Source organism: Mauremys reevesii, linkage group 5, assembly GCF_016161935.1.
Source record: "Mauremys reevesii isolate NIE-2019 linkage group 5, ASM1616193v1, whole genome shotgun sequence".
In the NCBI taxonomy this organism is placed as follows: Eukaryota; Metazoa; Chordata; order Testudines; family Geoemydidae; genus Mauremys; species Mauremys reevesii.
In genome coordinates this window covers 75,428,767-75,449,374 of record NC_052627.1, presented here as the reverse complement: position 1 = coordinate 75,449,374, position 20,608 = coordinate 75,428,767, and the positions used below count along the sequence as shown (strand labels likewise).

Here is a 20,608-nt window from a genome sequence, read left to right as displayed (position 1 = left end):
CAAACACATTTCTAAACCACTAAAAATGGAAGAAATTAAGATACTACAAAACTATACCTACCGTTTTTTAGACTAGTTAGTTTTGTCTGACACAGTGAAAGATAGTAATGCATACTGCACGCCTTCTTCCAAACTGTTATCTAATAGCAAAGAGGAGTAGAATCCTTTTACTCCACAAATATTCTTATACTGCCTTCATCATCATCATTGTATCTCTACGCATTCCAGTAGTTCATTAAACAATGCACGGTGAGAGAAAAATCAATAGAAAGTACATTAACATTTTTCTTAACCACTTTGAGAAGAGGCTGCAATTTAGGACAGCAGTAAAACATGAAAATAAGAGTTTATTTTACTGGATAGAAAAAGAGTAGGAGGACATTGATATCTCAGCAGTTAGACTGGTGGCAACATTAGTAGGTTAAACCACAGTGAAGATCACTCGGTTACTTTTGGATTAGAGGTTTATATACAGTTCTCTATGCTAGCCTCTCAGAATCTTCCACCTCACAGTATCAAGAAAATCCTTGAGCTCATGAAAATAACTAACTTCTATAGTAATCAAGTATAATGTCTTCTGACTTGGCATATCAAAAATAAATATATAAAGATCAGCGAAAATAAGTAAATTATAAGGTTTGTCCTGTAATCTGATCAACGGCAGGAGCTATTGAAAATAAAAAAAACCAAACAGAGTTTTTCAGGGCACACTTTTGTCCAAGAAACAATATTCCAATTATTTTATGCCACAGGAGAAGACAGATTTTACCTTTCACCAAATATCGGATGTACGATGAACAGAATTAAGCTGAAGCCTGGCAGTGAGGGTATCTGCTGAGATCAATGTAAAACTTTTAAAGCCTATAATGTGGTACCAATTAATTATATCTGACCCAATAAAACAGAAAATCAGTCTATTGGCATAAAAATGGTTAGTAAGAAGAACAGCATTATGAAAAAAGAGTTCTGCAAGAAGCCCTGGTAAAATCAAAAGACTACCTTATTTCCTAATCTTCAAAAGTTTCTAATATCAGAGAGGTAGCCATGTTAGTCTGGTTCTGTAAAAGCAGCAAAGAATCCTGTGGCACCTTATAGACTAACAGACGTTTTGCAGCATGAGCTTTCGTGGGTGAATGCCCACTTCGTCGGTAAAAAGTTTCTAAGTAATTAAAACACTTACAAAATGCAGGTAAGGCAAGTCCATCAGTTCAGTCAAGTTTTAACAAAATCAGCACATGACCAAAGCATAAACCCTCTCACCTAGTAAGGTAAAAGTCAATTGCGTCCAAGATGAAAGGTTGTCAAAAATAAAAATGAATTCCTGTGACTTTAGCCAATAACCACAACATCAAGTTTCAAGTTTTCTTAGCTTTTGACCCCCTTTCACCAGAGGCATCTATCAGAGCACTGAGATTCTCTCCAAATAGAATATAGGGAGTTGCAGAAGGGTGAGTGTATGCCACAGAGTGCAAAAAAAAAAGATTAATATTAATCTTCCAAAAGACAGTTGTGGCAAATACCACCTTCACCTTCATAATTTCCCCTCAAGTTTATCTTAAACTGTTACCCTTTTCTAACGAAGAACATCGCTCCTCAGAAATATTTTAAAAGTATTTCGGCTTCAATGCATTATCCCCAGCAAATCTGGGATCAGCAAAAGTTATCCCGGCCCCTGATGGAAATGTGGCATTTCCTCCACACATTAATCCAAACAAAGATAACCCCTCAAAAATGATCCAGAAGTCTAAGGCCTATATATATTGAGGTCATGAACATTGCACATTGGGAAGTCATCAGCCTATAATGATACCATCAAACATTCACAATCTGGATGAAGGAAGGAGAGGCCAAGAGACAAGTTCTCAGTTTATATAGCTGAACCTAAGTGTTACTTGTGTATATTTCTGGCATTTAATGTGAAACATTTCATACTCACCTCCTACCACCATCACCCAAAAAGAAAATAGTATCCTGGATTTAGCCCATTCTCCTCCAAACAGACCGAAAACATGCATCCTGTAACAGAAGAGTGTTAAAGCATCATTACAAGCTATAGTCATGGGAAACTAAAGCAAAACTAGTGTCAAATCAGAGACCCCATCTGGAAATGTATTGCCTGCATATCATTTTATTAAGTGATTTCTAAAAACATAAAACCAGTCTGGCCTCAAAAAGAAAAAAAAAACTTCTGCTAGAGTGACCAGATGTCCCGATTTTATAGGGACAGTCCCGATTTTGGGGTCTTTTTCTTATATAGGCTCCTATTACCCCCCACCCCTGTGCTGATTTTTCACATTTCCTATCTGGTCACCCTAATTTCTGCTGGTGCTCAACCAGGTGTATTATCTCATGAGAGGTAAAATTCTGCCATGAATCAATTGAGTCACTGACAGCTGTTTAACAGATAATGTTGAAATCGTCTGGAATCTCACACTAGTATCTTCATCAACTGTACAGTTAAAATTATCCTCTAAAACATTATGTGCTGGATAATTTTCTAAAAGATCATCTAGATTTTTAAAGATACATATTTAAAGAGTCTATCATCAGACTCTCTTAAGGGAGAGTCTGATGATAGAGACTCTCCAGGTTATAGTCAGGAGCAGAGGAATGAGAAGTATAATGTAAGGGCCGGATCAGATGATAAACAGTCACATAAAAAAGAATCTGGCACATCAGAAAAAGGCAGGCTAATAAACAGGGACAAGTTTTTAAAGTGCTTGTACACAAATGCCAGAAGTCTAAATAATAAGATGGGTGAACTAGAGTGCCTTGTGATAAAGGAGGTAATAGATATAATAGGCATCACAGAAACCTGGTGGACTGAAAGCAATCAATGGGACACAATCATTCCGGGGTACAAAATATATCGGAAGGACAGAACTGGCCGTGCAGGGGGAGGAGTGGCACTATATGTTAAAGAAAGTGTAGATTCAAATGAAGTAAAAATCTTAAGCGAATCCACAGGTTCCATAGAGTCTCTATGGATAGAAATTTCATGCTGTAGTAAAATTATAACAGTAGGGATCTATTATCGACCACCTAACCAGGACAGTAATAGTGATGATGAAATGCTAAGGGAAATTAAAGAGGAAATTAAGAACCCAATAATAGTGGGGGATTTCAATTATCCCCTTATTGACTGGGAACATTTCACTTCAGGACGAAATGCAGAGATAAAATTTCTCGATACTTTAAATGACTGCTTCATGGAGCAGCTGGTACGGGAACCCACAAGGGGAGAGGCGACTCTAGATTTAATCCTGAGTGGAGCGCAGGAGCTGGTCCAAGAGGTAACTATAGCAGGACCGCTTGGAAATAGTGACCATAATACAATAGCATTCAACATCCCTGTGGTGGAAAGAACATCTCAACTGCCCAACACTGTGGCCTTTAATTTCAAAAGGGGGAACTATACAAAAATGAGGGGGTTAGTTAGACAAAAGTTAAAAGGTACAGTGACTAAAGTGAAATCCCTGCAAGTTGCGTGGGCCCTTTTTAAAGACACCATAATAGAGGCCCAACTTCAATGTATACCCCAAATTAAGAAAAACAGTAAAAGAACTAAAAAAGAGCCACCGTGGCTTAACAACCATGTAAAAGAAGCAGTGAGAGATAAAAAGACTTCCTTTAAAAAGTGGAAGTCAAATCCTAGTGAGGCAAATAGAAAGGAGCACAAACACTGCCAACTTAAGTGCAAGAGTGTAATAAGAAAAGCCAAAGAGGAGTTTGAAGAACGGCTAGCCAAAAACTCCAAAGGTAATAACAAAATGTTTTTTAAGTACATCAGAAGCAGGAAGCCTGCTAAACAACCAGTGGGGCCCCTTGACGATGAAAATACAAAAGGAGCGCTTAATATATGATAAAGTCATTGCGGAGAAACTAAATGGATTCTTTGCTTCAGTCTTCACGGCTGAGGATGTTAGGGAGATTCCCAAACCTGAGCTGGCTTTTGTAGGTGACAAATCTGAGGAACTGTCACAGATTGAAGTATCACTAGAGGAGGTTTTGCAATTAATTGATAAACTCAACATTAACAAGTCACCGGGACCAGATGGCATTCACCCAAGAGTTCTGAAAGAACTCAAATGTGAAGTTGCGGAACTATTAACTAAGGTTTGTAACCTGTCCTTTAAATCGGCTTCGGTACCCAATGACTGGAAGTTAGCTAATGTAACGCCAATATTTAAAAAGGGCTCTAGGGGTGATCCCGGCAATTACAGACCGGTAAGTCTAACATCGGTACCGGGCAAATTAGTTGAAACAATAGTAAAGAATAGAATTGTCAGACACATAGAAAAACATAAACTCTTGAGCAATAGTCAACATGGTTTCTGTAAAGGGAAATCGTGTCTTACTAATCTATTAGAGTTCTTTGAAGGGTTCAACAAACATGTGGACAAGGGGGATCCGGTGGACATGGTGTACTTAGATTTCCAGAAAGCCTTTGACAAGGTCCCTCACCAAAGGCTCTTATGTAAATTAAGCTGTCATGGGATAAAAGGAAAGGTCCTTTCATGGATTGAGAACTGGTTAAAGGACAGGGAACAAAGGGTAGGAATTAATGGTAAATTCTCAGAAAGGAGAGAGGTAACTAGTGGTGTTCCCCAAGGGTCAGTCCTAGGACCGATCCTATTCAATTTATTCATAAATGATCTGGAGAAAGGGGTAAACAGTGAGGTGGCAAAGTTTGCAGATGATACTAAACTACTCAAGATAGTTAAGACCAAAGCAGATTGTGAAGAACTTCAAAAAGATCTCACAAAACTAAGTGATTGGGCAACAAAATGGCAAATGAAATTTAATGAGGATAAATGTAAAGTAATGCACATTGGAAAAAATAACCCCAACTATACATACAACATGATGGGGGCTAATTTAGCTACAACGAGTCAGGAAAAAGATCTTGGAGTTATCGTGGATAGTTCTCTGAAGATGTCCACGCCGTGTGCAGAGGCAGTCAAAAAAGCAAACAGGACATTAGGAATCATTAAAAAAGGGATAGAGAATAAGACGGATAATATATTATTGCCCTTATATAAATCCATGGTACGCCCACATCTCGAATACTGCGTACAGATGTTGTCTCATCTCAAAAAAGATATACTAGCATTAGAAAAGGTTCAGAGAAGAGCAACTAAAATGATTAGGGGTTTGGAGAAGACTAAGGGGGGATATGATAGAGGTATATAAAATCATGAGTGGTGTGGAGAAAGTGAATAAAGAAAAGTTATTTACTTGTTCCCATAATATAAGAACTAGGGGCCACCAAATGAAATTAATGGGCAGCAGGTTTTAAAACAAATAAAAGGAAGTTTTTCTTCATACAGCTCACACTCCTTGCCTGAAGAGGTTGTGAAGGCTACGACTATAACAGCGTTTAAAAGAGAACTAGATAAATTCATGGAGGTTAAGTCCACTAATGGCTATTATCCAGGATGGGTAAGGAATGGTGTCCCTAGCCTCTGTTTGTCAGAGGGTGAAGATGGATGGCAGGAGAGAGATAATATAATCATTGGGGCACCTGGCATTGGCCACTATCAGCAGACAGGATACTGGGCTGGATGGACCTTTGCTCTGAGCCAGTACGGCCATTCTTATGTTCTGATGTAATGTGTTCAGAATTTCGTTCTGAGGAAGTAAGAATCAGAGTTTTAAAATAATAACTACATTTCTTCAGCTGATAAGTAAACATGGGCTGTCCAAATGTCAGACAACGAGCCAAGAATGAGAGTCCCAACAGAATTTTATGTGGACTACAGCCCTGTCCTACCAGCCTCCTTGTTTCATCTGGCATCCATAGCTCCTCTCTCTCTGATCTACAATTTAAAAATTCGATTGACCCAGCTACATTGCTTAGAGCTGCCAAAAATTTCACAACCTGAGCTCAACAGTTAGCTTGACTTAATCCCTGATGTGGATTTGGCTAGGCTGACATAAAAATTCTCCCATTGATCTAGCTAATGCTTCTTAGAGAGGTGGATTGATGACATCAGCAGAAAAAATGATTATGTCCATATAGAACAGGTCTGCAATATGGCACTACAGTGGCACAGCTCTACAACTGTAGCAATGCCATGGTAGCAGTTGTAGTGTAGATATGGCCTGTGTCTCTTTCTTCTAACGCGAACCTTTGGTATACTTCCATAATTCTAGTGTCTTTGTTCAAAACAGCCCTATTAAAAAGTTACAGTTTGGATAAAGAAATATATAGGATTTTGACTTCAGGAATTCGATCAGTACTGTTATCTTAATTCAGTGTCTGAGTTTCTTAAGCTTTCTATCACAATGTTCCTTTGTCATCTGCAGAAATGGTATATTACTTTTTCATCAATTATTTTTAATTTTATTTTTGCTTCTGTCTTGCTTCCTGCAACGTTTAATTTTATTACAAATATGTTTGTCACTATAGGTGTCAGTGGAGGTAAAAAAATGGCTTCCTTACATTATTTGCAGCCTTAATTACACATCAAACATGGCAAACCCATTTAGAAATTCTAATAAAGATACTGAAGGCTGTCTACATTTTATTGATGAAAAATGGGAAGTTGATCTTTACATTAAGCAGTTCTGCATTTAGCTGAACAGAAATACGTTTTTGGATTTCAAAATGTGCAAAGGTTTTCATAAAAACTAAATATTACTAAGTTTAAAATTCCAGAGAGTAAAATAACAAACAAAAAAACATATAGTAGTGGATTTATCTCAAGTGGTGAACAGGATGGAACTGGTGAACCTTGCTTGTTTTTACTCAAGCTACAGTTTAAAAAAAAATCTGATGTTACTTTAACAATAATTATATTGGTATTTTACTCTTGCAGGAATGCTATGGCAAACCAATCAAAGGCATGACAAGTGTAAAGACAAACAACTTTATATATGAGGGTGCAGTTTAGATACCTATATGTTGCAATATTTGCAAAAATATTGTCTGCTATTTTTAGAGCCAAACAAGTGAAAAATCTCTTTCCTCAGCTAAAGTTCAAAGCAATATTTAAAAAAAACAAAACCAGTTGCTTGATTCATTCATGTCCCATTCTGATGAGACTCTCACTGATATGACAGTTTTAGCCATTGATATCAGTGGAAACAAGACTGGGTCCAGAGTGCAGCTTATTTGTCATCTACCTCTCTGCAGCTAAGATTCAATCTTGTTCAGAGGGCAGTACAAACCCTATTTTGAGAACTTAAAAGTCTCATATTGGCCTTGTGATGGCCCTGTGCACTGAGGGGGAATTTCACTTTAAGAAAGGGATCACCCAAGTGCCTGTTGTTACTCAGCTTCAGCTTTCTCACTGACATTTGTGCCTAAATCATTGACCAGACCTTGACAGTCCACAGCACCTTCCTCTCTCAAGCAGGGGCGGCTTCAGGCACCAGCATGCCAAGCACGTGCCTGGGGCGGCAAGCCACGGGAGGCGCTCTGCCGGTCGCCGCGAGGGCGGCAGGCAGGTTGCCTTCGGTGGCATGCCTGCGGAGGGTCCGCTGGTCCCACGGCTTCGGCGGACCTCCCGCAGGCGTGCCGCTGAATCCGCAAGACCGGGGACCTCCCGCAGGCAAGCTGCCAAAGGCAGCCTGCCTGCCGTGCTTGGGGCAGCAAAATACCTAGAGCCGCCCCTGCTCTCAATCAGCCAATTAATTGTTTACAGCTGGCCCAACCCTGCATTTTGTGGATCCCTACACTGTGGCCACACGTCTGGTTTTCTCCTTGTGATCAGGTTAACCCCTTCTATCCCAATTTCTGTCAGGGTCTGTAGCCTACTCCACAAGCATAGCTGGATGAGATTTGAGATTTCTGTTTTGCAAAGAAATTTCAATATTTTAAAAAAGTCTCCTGTGACCCAGAAATTCGGGGGGAATTCAGAAACATCTCTTTGTGTTTCCTTAACAAACTCTGCTTCCCAGGATACAGTCATGGGCTGAGTGAAATCGACAGGCTGAGAGAGACAAGGTGGGTGAGGTAATATCTTTTATTGGACCAGCCCACCCATTTGTTCTCTCTAATATCCTGAGACAAACAAGGCTACAATACTGCAGCTGACAGTCTTCTCAGTTTCACAAGTGCTATTCAGATAGCAGAAATAAAACTGAAGAATGTCAATTTAAGATAGTAGCTGCGGTGCTTCCAAGACTACCAGCTTCCCAGATCCATGGTAAAAAGCCTGGAAGCCTTCAGAACCCAGGCTGGAGGGGTTCCAGGATTCTTGCTGCAGGTTCATTGAGCCAAGCCCCAACTGGTGATCCCAGAACTTTCAGATTCATAAATGTCAGGGACTGGGCCTCTTGATCTCTGGCTCATAGGACTCTATGGGGCTAATAAGCTCCAATCTGCCACCAAGCGATTTGCTAACTGTTGTCAGAATAGGAGCTGAACTCCAACACACTACTCCAATCCTGGAATCTGATTGGCAGAATGCTGAGGATCCTGATTGGTTCACAGTTTCTATATAAAACCAGCACAAGAAGAGGAAATTGTCCACCCAGTTGGGTTCTTCCTGCTGCAGACTGCTTCCCATGAGATACCTGCTCCTACTGCCTGCTGCTGATCTCCTGGTAACCTGACCTCTCCTGCCTCCTGACACCTGACCTTGGTTATCTGTCTGAGTCTGACCTCCTGGTATCAAACCTGGCCTGACTTCTGCTCTGACCACTAAGTCAAGCTGCCCACATCCTGGTTATAACAGTGAAAGGAATCATGCAGATGTAAATTTTACCCAAGTCAATTTTCCCTAGTTCACATACACCATGTAAAGGATCTGGAGCAAATGGCATTGTTGAACATGTAACTCTTTTTGTTGGCGTTGGAATTTTTATTTCTCCGCTTGGCAGATGAAGATTTAGGAGATGTCAAAGCACTAGCTTCAGGTGATGTGAGGGCAGCAGAAACTACATCATCAGGACCAGCATCATGAGTAATTGGTGCTAAAATAATTCAGTCACACCATAGCTCTCATCCTGTCCCCATATAAATCATGACCAAAACTCTCATTCATATCCATGGAAACAAGATTGAGTTCTATATGGCAAGACCAACATGTTTGTGTACACTGTTGACACAGAGATTGCTTTTTTGCTCTCAAGGAGTGTACAAACTTAAGAAATGACTTTAAGACTTGTATATTTCCCAACCATATTGTATAAAGGAAAAAGTATCTTCTGAAATCACATATAGTGAAATTTAGTTATCTATTTATCATTCCATTATTTGGGAATAGAAGACATTTGCAAAAACTCAAATTTAATTTTGTATTTATACTCATGTTTTCTTTCTCATAACCGTAAGTGCTGGAACTAGGGGTACCAGGGGCGTTGTTGCACCACCTGGCTTGAAGTGGTTACCATTATATACAGGTTTTACAATTTGGTTCAATGACTTTCCACACTCCCACTACAAAAATTGTTCAGCACCCCTGCCCACAATGTACACCGGTTTTTACATTATCATCATCTGTGAAAAGGATTCTTATCAAGTGAAGCTAGGTTGATTTTAATTCTACAGGAAAAGCATTTGACAGAGACTAAAATAGTTTTACTTAACAGGTGGGAGACTTATAAAGACTGCTTTCTGAGTCATGCTGGTTCATTGTTGGGCATAAAAGTTCAGGACGTTTTTTGTGGCAAAATTATGATAATAAGCAAGCCTATCACTCACTCACAGCTGTGCAATTGTGAAAACCCAATGGATGAAGCTGTGTGGGTTATTTGTTTGGTTCACTTACATTTCAGCACATGTGAGTATTTGTGTCTGATGAACAGACAAAAACATGGTAAGATAATATAAAACAAAAGAGCAGATGACAAAATACACTTTCCATTTCTTCCTTGGACCAACATTAATGTCCAAGCAGAGATTTCATATATCATGATAAACAAAATTTAAAAAAAGAGGTTTTAGCTAACCTAGTCTGCAGTCATTTCTTTTTGCAACTGACTGGTTTGTTGGTGTCAATGTCATTTCAAATTTATCTTCACTCAGGATTATGCATGCTATCTACCATACAAAATTCACATTACAAATGGATAAATAGATTAAATTAAATGATAAAGTGCCTATCAAAATGGAATCTGGATGCAAGAGTACAAAGATCAATGCTGTTACAAACAGAATAAACCACATCTCAATAAATCTCTAAAAATCCATGTTTGTTTTCTATGTAAGTGGAAAATTTGTATCTTAAATTATAATTTTGCTAATGCTACAAAATGATGTGAGATTACTTTATTAAAGACTGCAAATATCTATGTGATGGATATATTTTTCTGAAACATCACAGTAGAACAAGAAAATGATATAAATCTACACAATGATTTGAAGAAAATATGAGAATTAAGAAAATTAATAAAAATGATCTCCAGAACATTTGAATGTGATTATTTATAAACAATGATTGTCTTTACCAGAGTGAAACCAAATATCAACAAAGAGACACTATGGATTACCCCACTACTTACAGAAGAAGATCCAAGAAGTCATCGATCATGGACTGCATATACACTTCTCAGCTCTCTGATAGGGTGAATTCAATGGATACACCATACTAAAGTGCAAAGGGGAAACCAAGTATCACTCCCTCCATCCCAGCACCACAACCCTAATCCCAGCCTGGTGCAGAGGGGAGGCCTGGGGAGGGTTGAGTGCGGGGTGGAGAGCAAGGCCACCCCACAGCCACAATGACTTTCCCATGGGACTGGACCCAGCTCCCTGGAACATGAGTGACGCTGAGACTCATTCAGAATTCATGATGGAGAGGCGGCTGGACCAAGCTCGAGTGGTACTAAGATCCCCATGTACCAGGTCACAGTGCTCAGAGTGGGGAGTTCAGCCCCGCCCCATGGGACAGAAACCACTGATGCTGTTGGATAACCATCCCCCCCCGCCCGGTGCTTCCCTCTGCCGTGCAGAGCTGGCTACAGGTTTTTTGCCACCCCAAGCGGCGAAGAAAAAAAAAAAGAAAAAAAAGAAAAACCTGATTGAGCTGCTGCCAAAGTGCCACCGAAGAGGAAGAGATGGAGCACTTGAGCTGCCGCCGAATACCTGGACATGCCACCCCAATAACGGACGGAGTGCCGCCCCTTTCTATTGGCCGCCCCAGACACCTGCTTCCTTTGCTGGTGCCTGGAGCCAGCCCTGGTGGAGTGGGATAATTGTATGTTGCTTGATTTTTTAATCTTTAGTTAAATTATTTCTAGGGTGCAGTTAACCTTGCGACTCCCACTAAAGCTGCCTGATCTTCAAATTGAAGGGCAGGGAAAGGGAAATTTTACACCCAAGAATAAGCTCAAGTAAATGTATCGTGTCATAGAAATGGATCAGCTAATTTGCAAAGCACAATTTATTCATTGCGTATTGCCCTCTTTTCAGTTTGCAAGGTATCCATAAATATGCTTCGATTTTTATGAATTTGTTATTTATAATTATTCAATGAATGGATTGTGCTAATATATGTCAGCCTATATCAGCCTGTTTGCTGCAACAAAAGCGTTCTGGGGACCAAAATTTCACTCTCAGAAATGTCAGAAGAAAGTGAATAAAAGAACGCCTCATAGCAAATAATTTTTATTTAAGCAAATGGCATGTTCTTTGAGCTCTGCTAACACAATACATTTGTAACTTCGAGTTCTACAAATATTAAAGTACTGTATCCTATTCCCTTCTCTACATACAGATGAGCTGCTGGCATACCATGCTGTGAATGTGGTGCTTCTAGGAATATTTCTGGTTACTCTTGCCATATGCATGTCCAAGGCCAGTAATGAGTCTAAAAGAACCTCAAAATTACACACTTCCTTAATAATAAGGTGACAGACCCCTTCTATTCAAAGTAAAGTCACAGCTGCTGCTAGGTCCTCAGATGATTTTCCACACCCTACCTACATCACCTCTGTTTTTCCTGTGTATGAGGCAACTGTCTTTCATACAGATCTGTAGTTCTTTGAGACATCATGGCAACAACACTATTTACACTTAGGATGAAATTCACACCTATAAAGACAAAACAGGACTCACAAGGCAGGCATCTGATGGCATAGCAATGGTCCCTCCGTGCAGGAGCACATTTCTATATTAATGAGGAGACAGGAAGCTAATGGTCATATGTATATGGATGGAATGTAGCCTAGTGTGCTGCAATTCTCCCCATAGACATATGTGTATCTTATACTAGAAGTAATAAGGCCTGTGCAGCTCCAAAAGGGAGGGTCCTAAAGAATGCCTCAAAGGATGACTCTATGACTCCTACAATGTGTAGCCTGTAGGACTAACCTGCTTGCTTGTATATATCTTTTTTCTTATAGTTTAAGCATTTGGTTTATTGTAATAGGTTTATAGATTTATATTAAAGTAAGTTTGGCTGTAATGCAAGAGACCTACAAGTCATATCCTGTATGTTAATATAAATATGCTAACTTTGCTTTAGCTTAAGACCTTTTACTCAGAAAGCAAAGTTGACCTTTATCTTGTTACCTAAATAGATAAGTACTCATGCCTATGTCTAAGACCTTTATCTAGACCAATACACAATGGAGAATGGCATAGGGTTTTTTCCAATGTTGTACCCACAGACTTAACAATTACACCGTTACATACATGTCATCCTTACACACATACATACTAGCCTATGGGGTAAGCATACCCTAACATTTTGTGGGTGAGGAATGAAATTTGGGCATAGGAGGAAGGATTTCTGGCACTTTGCCCTATAAAAGAGGTGACCCACCTCGACAGAGTACTCCATTTCTATTCTTATTTATGCTATTTCTACTCTATCTCTAGCTATTCTATCTATCTACAATGACTGCTACTATTAGTAGGCTGTACTTGTTCTTAAACTTTAAGTTTCAAGGGAACTAGGCTAAGCTTGGTTTCCCTACATTTTATTCTTAGTTTTGTTTATTAGGTTTTGCTTTTAAGTTTAAGTTAGTCAAGTAAACCCTAATTTAGTTTTAATAGCTCTTAGCATTAGATTTTTTCTAAGCACTGCATACCTCACTCAAGAATTGAGAAACCTGCACTGCAGGGCTTGTCCTGTGTCTCTTACCACCAGGTGATCAAGGAAGGGTTTGAGTATATTAACCAAAGCTTTGTTGCATATAATACTATATAATCATATGTATCTTTTGAATAGCAGTAATTCAATTGTAACACTGAGTATTTTACCATTTACTTACCATTATTGATTTTAATAAAAAGTCTTTAAGGCTCTATCTGTCTCAGTGTGAGCTTCCTGTCATACCCCCCGAGGGTCCTTCATAAAATCTGTGGAGCCTGATTCGGGACAAGAACTTTTATCTTCTGATCAAACAGATTGGTGAGCCTATAAACCATACTGATTAATATTAATAAGTAATTATTAATAAAATAAATTAAAATAGAAATTAAAATGATAAATTAAATTCCCCTTATTATCCAAATTAATATTATCAGTACACCATAAATCAGGCTACAAATGTTCCTTAGTTAGCTTAGTACCACCTTATGACCAACAGAGCTCACAATAATGGCATGTAACTCATATCTGTACAAAACATTTTGGTGAGTATAGGTCTGAGACCAAAATGGAGGAGTCCTAAGAGGCTTTAAGTGAAAACTGCTGTTGCAGTTTGTATTTCACCATCTTTTCTATTAACATATCCAAAAGGATAGAGTCGATACTGGTTGGCATCTGGAAAGATCTTTAGTACTAAATGGTACTTGCAGCTTCACAAGATTTAAGATTGCTGGTAGTTAATTATTTACTGAAGAAAACAATCCCCGTCCATTCTGGGCCAAGGCACTTCCTACTGTTCTTTGCTGACCAAGGCGGCTAAGGGTCCAATATATGGTAGCATTGACTTCCCATGTTTAGAATTGGGCATCAAGTTTATTTAAGGTAAATATGAACTGCTTTACCTTTTGTTTTTTTATAGAAAAGAGGAACCTTAGCTGATCACAGCCCAGCAAAAAAAAAATTGACATTATCTCCTCATGGATGTCATTGAAATATTTATTGATTCTTGCCTTAAATTTGGAAGGAGTTTGCTTAATACTATTGTCAATGATAGTTGCACAGAAAAGCCAGCATATGGTGCTTTGGAAACACTAGGGGAGCAGTTACTGGCCCTTTTACTATTCTGATCTTGCAAAATTATATTCATCCAAGCACATTCTATTTTTATTGAAAATAATTATGTATAAGATCTGGTATACTTGATGTCTGACTAATTGATTTGTGTGACTATTATGGAAGACCTAACTATTTATTTCTAAGTCTTGTTCTTGAAGAATTATTCATCCTCACCCAATTCCCAATGTGACATCACTGAATACACCAGTCTTTCATTACTTCTTTTTTTCTGTTTATTGTTTTGGTTACTTGTAAGTTCTTTTATCTTTTCATAGAATAAGAATAATGTTCATGGCAATGGAATATATTTTCAATACATTGTTTTTGCATCTCTCACATACTTCAGCTTCATTTTAGCATTTAATCACCCATAAAAGACATTCGCTTTTTATGTGCTCCACAGGCATGAACATTATTCTTTAATTATAATCCTGTACTTCAAATTATTATTGTCCTTGGATCAAACTGTTCATGTAGTATTCATGCCTTATTTAAATAGTAACTCGGCTGTTGATACAAGTGCTTCAGAGGATAAAATATCAAGGCTAACAATCAAATTAGCAATAGAAGTAAAATAATAGAAGGAAAGAAGCAGTAACTTAATATGTTGCTCAAAAGCTGGTCTCTTTCACCAAGCGAAGTTGGTCCAATAAAAGATATTGCCTCACTCACCTTGGCTCTCTAGTAACTTAGCACATAAGTTGTCTTTTCAGTGCTACTCACTCAAATGGCATATTGTTTTTCAAGTGATCCAGAAACAGCAGGCATATGAGACTAGTTAAAAGACTATAAATCAATGCGCTAAATAAATTACACCATAGCAGTTTACACATCCAAAACAGTAATTTATTTTTAAAAGTAACATCATAAAAAAATCAATATACCCCAAAACTAAAGTAATATCATTCACTTTAATCATAGTTATTTGTTGTGTTCAGACTGTTTTAAACAAATTAATAAATTTTTGAACTTCTGTTTGCCAGTTTCATGAATTTTAATTGAATTCAACTAGTGTAATCTCCACCCACAGTTGATCTGCTTCTATTTCTTATTTCCTAAATCCAGATGACCCATGTAGCAAATTGCACATTCAAATTTCAGGGTGATGAGGGGCATATATGTGGATGGATAGATAGATTACACATGTACAGTAGATAGCCAGAATCAGACCCTTTCACTTTACTAGACTTTTAGTCCTGGTGCTAAATAAGAAAAAACAGAGTTCCTCTGTTAAGCATTTAGCATGTAATTCTCTTCAATCACAAACTCAAGCAATATAGTTTTTCTATAAAGAACACAGTAATGGATTCTATAATGCCAGTGAAGCACAAAACATACAGATGCCGTTAGAAGACATCCAATCTAGGCAGAACTAATAAAGTAGCAATTAGATAGCTTACATCTGCATAAGCTAAAATAGGCAAGAACAGTTAATTACAAAATGTCTTGCTTGCATGTTAAGCAAATAACCTTACTGAATTCTTCCCCTGGAATCCTCTTGTAGGGCATGAGGATGTGTGCGGGGGAGAGGTGAGGAGAAGAGAGGAGAATTACATTAAGTTTGGGTTACAATAACATTTTAAAACTGTTAGAAACCTACTCAGTGATCAAGGTTGCTTAAACAAATAGTGTCCAAGCCAAAAAAAGCTCTAATGCCCCAATATTCTTTAGTTAACGATACTCAAAAGTCTTAACACACTTGATGTGGATTTAAGCCATACCTGCCACCCACCTTTAATGTGTGACTATGAAGAAAAACATAAAAGTGCTGCATGATGTCACATTCCAATTTCCACTCTCTCTATCCCTGACGCCTAAGCTCATATCATAAAATGCCTGCCTCTTCCTTCCTTCTCTTCCTCCCTACTCAACAAGAGGATGACTTTGAGAGTGCACTCTGCTGTTAATTCCATTTGGTAATTACTAATTTCCTGACAGTTTAGTAGATCAGTGGTACAGCTTTTGAGACAGTTTTTATTAAAAGTGGAATAGTCAAGTGACAATGAGCTCATGGGATGAAGTCCGCAAGGTTAGAGGAATTCTTGGCTCTAATTTGAATCTCTATCAAATATATGTTATACAGTTCCTCTCACTTCTCCTCCCTCTCTCTCTTTCCCTCTATTAGATAACAGATTAATATGAATATTGACCTTCAGGACCCCAATAATATAAATATTTACTACTACTAATAGTAACCACTTAAAAACACGCCCCCATGGAATTCAGATGATAGCATGTTCTGTTATTAACTGTGATCACACTATACAGATTATTGTTCTGATCTCATTCTTATGCACCTTCATCCTTACAAGCTATATTAAACATTGGGATATATTTTGTGTGAGGTAATGAAGAACTAGGTGATGGTATAAAATTTTAAGGGGTTAAATATATTGACTGATTTCAAAAGCATTGTGCCAAATATATCTTTTAAGCGAGTCTAAACAAATAGTAGACCCATGATCATCAATATGTTTTAAATGAAATACATATATCAGGAGCTACATGAGAAGTCATTAAGTCCATTGGTGATCATTTTTCAAAATTGTATCCTCTATATATGGGCTAAAAGCTGGTAGAGATTGACAGTTGAGACAGGTCATCCACAAATAATAAGAAACCATAACGATGACCCCCCAAGATATTTCCAGTTCTGTTTTCCAAATGTTATTTATAGAGTTGATTCATGCCTTTTAAATATGAACTTGCCATAAGAACAAGAAAAGTGCAAAACTCTGGATTATTTTTGTTTTGGAAAGCCTTTCCAATCATATTTTGGTTTTCCCAAACCAGACCTGGGATAGTTCAGATCCAGAACTCATTTTATATGAACGCCTGAGGTTCACAAGGATGGAGGTAATATGATGATCATCTCCTATTGTAGGACATGTTCTTGGTGCTTGCAGTGACTATCATTAGTATCCCCAGGCGTCACTATCACTGCTGTTTTAGTTTTTTCCTCTATGCATTTTGCTTTGTTCTATTCCATATCTTTTTGCAGCCCCTATTTACTCAATTTTTTTCTTATGTACCACTTCTCTCCATTTTTCTTTGCTTAATTTTCCCAATTTGACTCTTCAAGTCTCTCTCACACTCCAATATCTTATTTACCTGTTTCCTCCACTCTTCTCTCACTCTAATATCTAATTGTTGTGTGTTTTCCCCCACTCTTTTTTCTGTGTACTCTCAGTTTGTTTTCTCCACTCTCCAGCTCCTTTTGCTCCTCTTTCTGTCTTTGTGGCCAGACTTCAATTAGAATGCAGCATTTGAAAATCACTCTTCTTTTAGGGTGAAATTCTGCCCTCAAATGAGCATGCACAAATCCCAGTGTAGGTTGCAAGATGGAATCAGACTCAGTACACTAACTATGAAGTCTACAGATTGATCTTTTTTAACACTAATGGAGGAGCTTTTATACCACCATGTCCCCAGCCATATCAAATAGTCTGCAGTGTTACATAACAGCTATGAAAATCCACATGGGCACTCCTACTGATGTTAAAACATTTCATTTTCCTTTTGTCTGACCTAACATAACTCTTTGCGGTACATGGGTCTTTCAGACAGCCCATGCTAGCTTGTTTTAAAAGAATCTGACTTTATTTAAAAAATAAAAACAAAAATTGCCACCCAACTACCTAATAGCAGTGAAGCAGATGACTATAGATTTATCTATAATTCATAATATATTCTCTGAATTGTGTTTCACTGCAATGAATTATGGGACAAATGGTCCTTCAGGGTGCTCCAAGACCTCCCATGATCCATGGAAGTATCTAAGGCAACTTGGGACATCTGCAAAATAGCAGGCACATTTACATGTTAACCAGAGCCTCTCTATTGTGCATTACTACCTTGATTCCACTTGGTAGCCTGATTCCCTGGAAAGTCATGATTGCCTTGCCTTCCTGCTGACAGCTGACCTAACCACGGCCTCCAGAGAAAAGGTGTGGGAGCTTCATTGCATAAAGAGTGAGAGAATCCTCTCATTGTCGCCACTGTCTCTTATGGGGTCATCACTGAGGTTTTGTGGCAACTTGATGCTGGAAAGAGGAGCCTTCCTTATTCCTCCATATTCCTTTCGCCACTTATCATCATGGCAAAATCCCAAAGGGACATGGCAGACTGAGCACCACCCGGATCGATTTCTGACTAGGTTCTTACAGTGGTTTGTCTGGATATTCAGTTTATGTCCATCGCTGGAATTTTAATCACATCACCAAAGCTCTGTGCATTAATGTGATTGCCAACCATATAGTGGCATTCGTGCTTTGTAATTCATTGGTCTTTCATTCTAATAATATGCCCACACCAAGAAAGCAGCCAAAATTGAACAACTATGGAGATAGTTGCTGGGTGTGGCTTAGAATATCCTCATTTCTGATCTTATCCTGCCACTTAATATGGAGCAGCTGATGGAGATGAGTAGAATAGAAAACATAATCCGGAGATTGTCAGCCTTCCTCAGAGCCCAGGTTTCACTTCTGTATCACAGAATTGATAGAACCATGATTCTACAGATCCACAGCTTTGTTGCAAGCTTGATGTCATGGCATCCTAACAGAGGTCACTGAAGGGACTGAAACATGGCAGCTGATGCTGCTATTTGAGGGTCCACATCCCCTCCACTTGCCTTAGTGGAGCACAGTACAAGGACCTATTTTCCAATTATTCAAAGACCTTAAATATATATTATTGAGCCACATCCGCCTCCGAGAAAGGCAGATACTTTTATTGAAACTAACCGTGGCAGTATTATCTCTTACGGGCTGCTCTGCATTTTAATGTGGTTTTGCAGAAGCTCCATAGCCTGAATTGCTTAACCATTCTAACATTAATTGGCAATTTCCTGTGGTCAGAATAATATACTTAAATGCTGCGTTATGTTTGTACTGAGACAAAATACAGGACATTTTATAGTGGCAATGAGGCAAAATCAGCAGGTGTGATTATCATGATAAGTATACCCCTGAGTGCTTGGAGGCACATAGCTGCATCTGGTACATAGTTATCTCTCCAGGGGTGAGATTATTTCATGATAACCATACCGCCCTAATGGCCTATTGCTTAAGTAGTATTCATGACCCTAACAGAAATCTCCTCGTACTGAACAGACTGGGTATATTTCCCCCAGCTGTCTATTCTTATGCTTTTAAAAATGTTTTTGTTCATTTCTATTCATTAAAGAGGTGCATTTATAATGTAAAAGTAGAGAGTGTTATGCATAGTGGCAGAGCTGTGGATAAACAAAATGAAAGCTTTGGAGTAAGCCAGAATTGTCATTAAGATCCAGATTTTCAAAAATATTGCTACCCCTTTGAGCCACACAACTATGGCAAATTATGCTGGCCAGATTCCATCTGAAGTCTCACGCCAGGTTTAAGGAATGTTCAATCTTCAGGGGCATGGAAGTAGCATATGGTCTAACACTCCCCGCCATACTATCTGGAGGGGTGTAGCTGGAGAAAAAGGGGAAATCCCAGGACCTACCTATACCCTGCTGATCCCTTCCTGCAGTTTTGGCCCCTTGACATCTTTGGCAGCTGTTGTAACTTAGAGAAACCATCAGGCAATTCTAACTCATTATCTGGGATACTAGACCAGCTCTCAGGGGCCCCAGGACTGAGAAGGGCAAAGGTGAGCTTCACACCATCCTTGCACTGCCTCTCGAGTGTGATGTCTGCTCCTCACCTATAGCAGGGATCTGCTACTATATTTTTATGTCATGTTCTTAAATCAAAATGATTGTGTATGAGTCAACACCACACTAAAAAATCCTAGTATAGAATTTAAAACGTATTAGAGTTGAGGGAAAGAAATTTTATATTTCATTTAATAAATTTTGAAACCTTCTTTTAACAGTTAATGTATTTTTCTAGCCATTTAAGCTAAGCATAGAAACTCAGAAAAAGACAAAATGACAGGCAACTACAATAAGCAAGTTTCTCATCTTCTTAATGGGGCTGAAGATAACTTAATCTCTACAGGTTCAGCTGATAAGGGAAAGTGAGCTATGATAAGAAGTTGAACAAGAAATATTTCTTTATTAAGCATATTCAACTTTAAAAATACTCTTGAACAGTGAAAGTTATGATGTTTTCACAAGGTACTAACTATTCAGGTAGTTAAGCCAACATTTTATTTTTAAAGTGAGTCACGGGATATTTCTTAATTTCACAATTCCTAAGAGAAATTAAAGGGAATATTCCATGTACTGTAATTTCAATCAAAAATAAATTTTACCATATCATCTTCTCTCTCCCCCTTGTCACATGGTTCAGGGTATGTGGGGAAAGTCAAATATATAAAACAAAAATTGAAGTCTTTGATTGTCTGAGTACCAAGCCTTGATTTGGCCTTAAAAAAGTGGTTTTTTTTTTCTGTTTGGGAACAGAGCTTCAGATTTTTATTTTCAGAACATTCAATAAATGACTGACTTGAAATTAAACATAGGATACTAACTAAAAACTGTGTTTTAAGTAAGTTTTCTTTTGATTAAGACTTTT

The 20,608-nt window shown here is 38.3% G+C and overlaps 1 long non-coding RNA gene across 2 annotated transcripts in view; it reads right to left on the bottom strand.

Annotated features, from left to right (window-relative positions):
• The window catches only part of LOC120406796, a 77,897-nt gene that overhangs the window by 1,282 nt on the left and 56,007 nt on the right, over positions 1 to 20,608 (bottom strand). Inside the window, exons 2-4 of one of the 2 annotated variants that reach the window (XR_005599590.1) lie at positions 10,453 to 10,538; positions 1,937 to 2,016; positions 62 to 140 (exon numbers count right to left, since the gene is read on the bottom strand). This is a non-coding gene — a long non-coding RNA (uncharacterized LOC120406796). The remainder of the gene's footprint in view (positions 1 to 61; positions 141 to 1,936; positions 2,017 to 10,452; positions 10,539 to 20,608) is intronic. The other variant, XR_005599591.1, reaches the window with a different exon arrangement.